The sequence below is a fragment of the Protopterus annectens genome, chromosome 13.part0 (genome assembly GCF_019279795.1).
Source record: "Protopterus annectens isolate FY-2018-M chromosome 13.part0, PAN1.0, whole genome shotgun sequence".
NCBI classification, from domain to species: Eukaryota; Metazoa; Chordata; order Ceratodontiformes; family Protopteridae; genus Protopterus; species Protopterus annectens.
In genome coordinates this window covers 98,792,434-98,801,777 of record NC_056747.1, presented here as the reverse complement: position 1 = coordinate 98,801,777, position 9,344 = coordinate 98,792,434, and positions in this window count along the sequence as shown.

Below are 9,344 nucleotides of genomic sequence, written 5' to 3'. Positions count from 1 at the left end.
ACGGTTGATTGTTGTATGTGACAGAGGAAAAAATCAGAAGAGGATGACGGCACACTGAAATGGACTTAAGTCATAATTAAATACAACCTGGCCTATTTGTTATGTTTTCTTTTTTTAAAGCCATTAGGATGCAGCTACGTTTTATTTCAAAGTGGGCTACTTTGTATTTTATTAATTTTCCACAAATAAAGGAAAGACTCAAACAGGCCTGCATAGTTCTTAGTTTTATTTCAAAGTAAGCCTACACATGCCAGTGTTTTTTTTTTTGACTTCTCTTCATAAGCGTTTAGTGTTTTCCTTTGTTATACCAGGTAAAAACAGCAATAAAACATCAATAGTTTTCTTTTTCTAGTTCTATAATTTCATAAATGCAGTTCTTTATATATAGTATATGTACATTAGTATGGTGTAGTATAAAACTTTATGCGTTGTGTATGGGTTATCTTCATTTTAGGGGTCAAATAGGTTTTGCAGCTCCAGATGAATTTTATTTGGTGGGAGAGAGGACAAAATGGCTGTTTTGATGGCAAAGATTGCAGACCCCTGCACTTAGTCGAGCACAATTCAGGGGTGAAAAAAAAGGAATAATGGAAATTTTTTTCCCAAAAGACGTTACTGGGTTATGACAGCAGAGTACGAGAACATGGAAAAGAGCTTTTTGGAGTACTAATGACCACAGGTAATAAAGCATTTACTAAGAAATGGAAAAGGTGATAGCCACCTACGGAGAATGAAATGAGAAAGATGACTGGGAGAACATGCGAAGAGTGAAGGACAGCTGGTGTAGAACAAAAAAAAAGTGGAGAAGATGAGACCAGATAATGGAAAACCAAACTAATGAGGAGGAAGACAGCAAACATGCATAAGCACCTTGGGATAAAAATGGTATGGTAATAATATGCAAATAGCAATCAAAGGGGGAAAGGTCATGGGAAGAGGAGGAAAATAAGAATTTTATGTAAAACAGTTGACATTAGGATTTTGTCTATTTGGTAAAGATATGTGTATTATTCATTTTAGGGATAGTCTGTGCTGAAATAATCTGTTTAAAACCTTGGTTTTGGGCTGGACCATACGCTGCAGATTGGATGTGATGCTTATCAACTAAATAATTTAGTGATTTCGAGTCAATCGCCAAGGTAGAAAGAAATTCACCACATGGAGTGCATTGATGATGTCTAGGGTTGCTAATTCAAAAAAGGGATTTAGCTAAGAAAGGTGCACGAGGAGTGACCATTAAATATGTAAATACCAGGATGATCTGGTCTTGATTGTATTAATTAAAAGGCTAACAACAGACTAGATCTAAGATTATACTAGACAGCTACTGGTATAAAAGAACTAAGTTGCACCTCGTATGAGGGCTGCACAGATTGTATACTTTATTGATAATGAATAAAATTTGTTTTATTTTTATTAAATAATAAATGACTGGTGTGCCTAGAATGGAACAAAAGATTCAGTCTGGCATTACGATTGAGTGTCTATAGGGCCTCCTCCTTAGAGAAGATAAATGAGTGGGCATTATTCAAGCAATAAACATATCATAGTGCTGTCAGCGACAAAGACTCTGATTACATAAGATTATTCAGTCTGTTGACAATGATGTCACTCTTACAAAAGAGAATATAGAAAAAGTACAAGGAACAGATTAAAAGGAAGAAATCAAAACTGAACCTGGAAAGACTGAAAAAAATTATCATAGGTGAAAAGAGAAAAACTGAGGCTGACCATATGACGTAGCTGGTGGAAGTACGAAGACAACCAGATGAGAATTATATAAGGCGGCAGTGAAAATAATGACATCGAAGAGAGTAATGGTGATAAAGTTTATTCCTTTGTAACATTTCAAGGGTAGGCCATTACAGGTGAAAGATTCTTCAGATTGGGTTGGAAATGATACATTCAATAATTAGAGATTCAGTTGTGAAAGAAAGTGATTTTTACACCTGCAGAAAGGATAATGAACTTGAACAGTGCTATGCCTGCCAGAAGCAAAAACACAGAATGTGGGTAGGGCCTTAGGATGCCAAAATGTCAGGAAGTGTGGTGTGTGTGTGTGTGTGTATGTGTGTGTGTGTGTGTGTGTGTGTGTGTGTGTGTGTGTGTGTGTGTGTGTGTGTGTGTATGTGTTTATGTTGGATCAAACCACCTCATCTTTAATGATTCTGTAACCATTAGTATGAAATTTACAGCCCTCTAAGATAGCAAGGTTTGTACACATGTTGGAGGCTTACTTTTCACAAATCACATACAGATGGAAGAATCAGGTCAGCACGAATTAAAACATTTTATTCATAAAAGTAGGTAATGAATGGAACATCCAAGCCTAATTCTGGGCGCCTATATTTAGAGAGTATGGGGCCACATCACGATAAAGGACGATAAATATTCTAATACATCTGAAAAAAATGACTAGCATGAGCCAGGATCTTTGCCAGGTCAGAAATGCAATAGTTCACAGATAGCAAAATCTGATTTGCCTTTGTTGTTAATGCAAGGAACATTATTTATTAATTTTTTTTTGAAAAATTGCAGCCTTCACTTAACATTGATATTGTTATTGCTTGTAAAACATAGTTAAAGAACAGCTGCAAACCACTTCTGCCGGGATATAAATGGCTTTACTGTAACTGACATTCTAACAAAAAAATCAGGTGGTGGGGTGTGATCTGGAGCATACCAAGGGAGGGGCGGTGGGACTGGTCTGTCCCAGGTACAGGTAGTAAGGGGGTGCATTGTCTATAGGGAATTTGCTTCACTTTAAGAGTTTTCAGAGGATCTTTTTTTTTTTTTCCAGTCCTCAGCTTCAGAGTTGAATATCACAACAAACTGAGGAACTCCACACAGTTATGATAGGGATTAAAGATTGTTAAGAAACATGTGATTCTTGCATCTTTGATGCTGATTCAACTGTTGTAGAATATGTAACTATGACAAAGTCAACCCTGGAACGGATTAACTACAAAAATCAACTGCCTATGACCTATATGAAGGGGTAAGAGGTTGGTATTACGTTTAAGTGTTTACCTTACAAACACAAGGCAAAAATCAACTGCCTATGACCTATATGAAGGGGTAAGAGGTTGGTATTATGGTTAAAGTGTTTACCTTACAAACACAAGGTGCAGGGTTTGACTCTCACTTGAGGTAATTGGCTAGACTTAAAATGGCCCACAAGGGCAGTTAGCCTAATACTAATCTGTGAAACTCTATGAAACTATGAAATATTCTTTTGCATAAACCATAGAAAGAAAAATGGGAATAGTTGAGGACTGAAGACAGGCCAAAATACGATTGATTCTACAATGTTAGCAAGGAAGTTATTTGCAACCTAAGTTCAGGAACAAATCTATCTGGAAAAAGAGTATTGTGGATATTGTCCGAGTTCCCACAAATTTAACATTTATGCCCCCAAACTTAACATGAAGTCAGCTGGATAATTCTGGCAAATTAAAATCTAAAGAAAGGTACAAAGGATCACAACAGACTATGTGAAAGGAAAACAGTCACAGTATAAGATAATTTGAGTTAAACATTCAGTGAAAGGACAGCATAAATAATGTGGCATGTTCTGAAAGAAATCGAATGCAAAAAAAATGTTTAGCATCAGGATCTAGTCACAGGTTCAGGACCCTGGTTTCCCTAAGCTAAAGGTACCTAAGATGGCAAAGTATAACAAACGGAAGGTCAAACTATAACTTTGAAAACTGAACTAAATAAACTGGACAATTTAAACTGTGCAAGACAAGATCATGAAAAATTTGAAGAAAATGTACATACAAAGATATTGAGCATAATAGAAAATAATTTTGTAGTTATATACAAGAAGCGGTAAGAGTAAAACACATACATAAGCTGTGTAGATTCTAAAATTTATTCTCAAACACAACAGATACTACATATGTAAAATATCTTATGCAAGACAGTTTGGCTCGACAATGGAGGAGGGGGTACTGTATGATAGTGAACATCCTGGTTAATTCAGATACTGAAATTAAATTAGATTATATTGAAAAAATGCTAAGCAAACTGAGCCACAGTAAAGCACAGGGAGGGGACAGAATTTGTACCAATGACCTAAGAAAACTTCATTATGATCTTACATTACCATTACATCTGTTATTCACTAGGTCTTTTAAGTACAGAGATTCCTCAAGACTGAAGACATGCACTTGCTAAACCCATTTTTAAGGAAAATCAGAAGTCATACAGACCCATAAGTCTACTTTCTTGTAGAAAAATAATGAAATTTACTTTTGAAAGGTTGGTCTTGAACCTATATATATCAGCAAGCGGTTGTTGAAAAAGGCCTATAATGCCCTGTAACATGATGATCTATAACAAGCTATAACTAAAAAATGTTGTGAGATTATTTATGTAGACTGGTTACCTTCAGCCTTTGATAAGGACATACACAAGACATTGATAAATACATTATAATAGCTCGGTAGTACTGTAATCTTGATAAGTCCTGCATGACTTACAAACAGAACATGGCAAGTATCATACAGTAATTGGGCACATGAATTTCTAGGTTATAGTCAGGGTTTCCTGCAGGACTCTGTCCTTACTTATAGCTGTTTAAGTTGTATTTTTCTGTTTCATCTTTGTCTGAGGTGTTCTACAGAATGTATGCAGATGGCTTGAAAAGGAGAAAACAGATTATAGGTGATACAGACAGGACATGTCTGGAAAATATTTTGACTAAATTAACCAGGTAGGCAGAGGAGAATAACATGCTAATTAATCAGTAACTTAGTATATGAGATTTGGGAGACAGATTCAATGGTAAACTTTTAAGACAATATATGGGTATTGAAATAATGGATTCATTTAAGTACCTTTCTAAATGGATATTTCCAACTTTGATAATTTTTCTCATCAATCAATTGGTAAATGACAGTTATACGTTTATAAGGTAGATAAAAGATTTATAAAATGTAGAAAATCAAAATTGATGACATCACTTTTTTGCAAGCTGCATTAGACCCAAAGAGTATGGGATAATAATATGGCAAATTTATAAGACATTAGCATGAATAAATTGAAATGCATCATAAATATACCAAGGGAATCCATGGATGTGAAAGTTTAAATTATTATAAAAGATTAAAATATTTGAACTTGTACAGTATCTCATGCATATATTTAAGATGAGACCCTATTTAGGTATATAGAACATTTAGATACAATTACTTCTAGGACTGCGTACAGTTAACAAAAGGCAGTAGAAAAGCATCAATAACCTCTGTAGAGGATTATATAGGAATGAGAATGTACTTACTGCTTCACCGAGTGAGCTGCTTATGCCTAGAATAAACTATCAAATTATATTAAAGCAATCACTAATTTACATATCTAAGAGCAAGCTTGGACACATTGTGTGGACTAGTTTTGATACAATAATATTTTTAAAATAAGTGTGTGTGTGCCTGTGTGTGTGTGTGTGTGTGTATATGGGTCTCCTACAGAAGAATGACAGCTCAGAAAACCGAAACCCACATAACCAACACCACATGGCCGACAGTCAAAATGCTGACAATGGGAAAACGGTATGTATCCATAGTGCGGAATGGAAAGATTTCCATTCCTGCACTGTAGTGTGATCTCGGAGTTGGTATATTAAAGTTACGGGGGGTGGTGGGGGGTACAGGGTGGTGTAGCCTCCTTGCTAGCACGAAAAAGGAAATTTTATTTCCCTTTTTTTGTGCAGTAATTACACTGTCTGTGTTTTGATTGTCGACCATGTGGTGTCGGCTATGTGGATGTCGGTGTTATGCGCTGTTGTTCTTGTGTAGGTGATCCATATATATATATATATATATATATATATATATATATATATATATATATATATATATATATATATTTATAGCTAGAGAGAGAAAGAGAGATCTAATTCACAAGCTGGAAGTTTCAAAACTTCAAACTGCAAATGGTTAAGACCATAAGATCTAAGTTTTAAAACTTTAAAATTGTAATAAAAAAATATATATATATGTTTTTGCAGGGGGACAAGCCCCTTGCATCCCCACACCCTCTGCTAAATAAATATACCAACTCTGAGATTTTATTGCAGTGAGGAAAATTTCCCATTCCACACTGTACAATTATCTCTATTCAAATTTTTGAAGTTTCAAAACTTTGATCTTATGGTCATAACCATTTGCAGTTCGAAGTTTTTAAACTTCAAGCTTGTGAAGGGAATTTATATATATATATATATATATATATGTGTGTGTGTGTGTGTGTGTGTGTATAAAACATCATATTCTTTTTTCTTTCGGTGTGCATTTTGCTGTGGTGTGCATATGCAAAGAGACAAAGGTGAGCAGAGTTCTTCAACTGATTAGTTGAAAATGCATGGGTGTGGTTGAAAATACAGGGGCAGGGTACATTAAAGCAGCTTACTTAAAGGTATCTATGGTTAAGCACGTCAGTCTTAGTGATCATTTGCCTATTATTCCTATGTTCTTACACCTCATAAAGCATACTTTAATGGTTCATGCTTCAACAAATAAGGTCACAACCATGTATATTATGATGAAATGAATGTCAAATACTGCTCTGGCAGATTGCAGGAAGAAATGCAACTGTCAAAGTGTGCATCATAAAGACAAACATTATACTATATCAGTGCCATATTAGGCTGGATGGAGACATTTAGAATATAGACTAGCAATGTACCACAAAAAGCATAATGCACAGGACTGTAGAATTAAAACTATTTACCCAATTGTACAGATTTAGTCTGTACATAATTAAAACTATGTACAGCTGATGTCTGATCTTTCTGTTGAGTTTTATGACCATATGTATCACGTTGTTCTGTCGATCAGAAGTCCTCGGCTAATCAGAGTACTCTGTTTCCCCTATTGGGATTCTGATATTGTACAAGGAATTGCATTTCATTTTCTAGGGTAAGCACTGATTATAAATGACCAATTTCAGTCCTAGCCTAGATGCATACAAAGACAAGTTTCCACACAGTGGTACAATACAAAAAACGAACAAACATCCAAGGGAGGCAGACAAGGGAAAAAGTGACTACAATAATAATTGGTTGCAAAATATAACAAATTATATTTTCATTATCAACAGGGGGCATGTTATATAAAAAGGGGTATGGGAACAGGAATAGGGCTAATTATAGTATATACAAACTCTTGCATGATCAACAATAGATATCAATAACTTCAGTATGAAAAATATTTCAATGTGAGACAGTGGTGGATTAAGTGTATTTTGGATTTTAAATGTATGCTTACCTACACGACTGTTTGTTTAATAAAGCAAAATTTGTTAGAGTGCATTTTAAATATATAGTTTTGAACATTTTTCCAAGTGAAATCAAATTTACTAATCAACAAATTGACCACTTAAGAACATTTCAGACATACAAGACCACTCAAATGACTGTTCCTGGTTTACCTTTGAAATACTTTATCTCTACTTTTATTGAAAATAATTAAAATTCTTCATTCTGCAATATCTGATTCAATTGCACAAACTCAAAAGTGGTAGAACATCAGTTTAAAAGTAATTAAAAAACTTATACAATGAGAAAGTAAGTCTGGCAATTATATTTAAGAATTTGGCTACTATCTCACCCCATTTCCTTTTCTGAAAGTACCTTGAACAGGTTTGATGTTTTTTAATTTTACATTTTTAGAGTATGTTGCTATATGTTTCTATATGCTTGTATTAAGTTAGCAATAAAAAATAATTACACATACCCTAACATATATATGATGTATATGGTCTGTGTGCAATGATTATGTATAAACATATGTACTATATACCATATATGTATATGCACATACATATTTATGTACATACATAAAAAATGAATCATATCCCAATTTAGAACAATGACATGTACAATATGTATAAATACTCTGTGAATATCTTTGAATTGGTCATTTAAACAATAACAGATGATGTGGTGTGGTATACTGAAGATTTATCCATGGTTGGTATGGTTTAATCATGAGGGTGAAGCCCGAGTGATTAAATAAAGCTAACCGTGGGTAAATTTCAATATACCCCAACCATGGAGTAGGTTATTGCTATTATACAAGGACATTATTTAAGAAAAAAATACTTACTTTCTTAAATGATGTCTTTGTATAATGCCTCCTTGCTGCCCTTCCATGGTTTTGTGGTATCCTTGGGCTTTTTCTGATGTACTGCGCATGTGTATGGGACTTGTGTTCCCACACTTACGCAGTACATCAGTGATGTGCAAAGGAAGCAATGAAGAGAGGAAGCTCTCCGTTGCTTTTTTTTTTTAATTGAAAACAAACAAAAAAAAAGGGGAGACTTTTAATGAACGAGGGAGAGCTGGGACAGACAAAATAAAAGGATAATCAGGTAAGTTTCTATAGTTTTGCAGAAAGTACCCAATTATCCTTTTATTTTTGTCTGCGCTGCCTCTCTCATTTGTTTCATCTTCCTTTTTTTTTTGTTCATTTTAAAAAAAGAAATGTGAAAAATTGCGACATATATTAATGGGGAAATGTTTGGGCAACCGGACATTTTCCCATTGGTATATTCTTGGATTTACAACAGGCACGTTGGTTGCGCTGGCCAATCAGCATGCTTGTATCTGAATATTAATAACCAGTCAAATGATGAGTGATATGTGATATAAGAAGTTACCACCACAGCTGTATCAATCAACACTACTTTATTTTTATCCATTTTTTTATTTTTTTATGTGATTACGGAAAGGAACATTATACCAACCAACACAAAGTGCTGCAGGGGAGCTTGCAATACCTGCCAAAAAACGGTTGCATTAGCAGTTTTCAGTGAAGTGGAACTATAAAGAATTGTGTTGAACTGAGCATAGCTTTGGAACGTTATTCAGGAAAATGTTCCCTTCCTATGGACTTCATGTGAATATTGATCCAATGCAGGAAAAGCATGAACATCTCACTTTAGTGCTAAAACATAATTAATGAACAAATGATTGAAACACCACAGCAAATGATGTGATGGGTACCAAAGGAGAATGGATGAAAGGATAGCAGCAGCATTAGGGAAAAATGCATTCTTTAGTTATTGGGGTACAGTAAGAAGATAATGAGACATGAGGCACTGGCTTATGGAGGTCAGAAGTACAAAAAGGCAAGAGATGAGAGAAGAATATCTATCTAGTTAACCTTCATGAAGGAAAAGGAAGGTAAAATGGGAGCCCATAAGTGCAGGAACAGGTGAACTAACAGAGTAGGTGTTAGGGGCAGTAAGAGAAGACAGAGTTCGAGAAGACCTGATGGGATTGCACCTTTGATTTCCAAACATTTTGCTGGAATTCTAGACAAATCAATGACAAAATT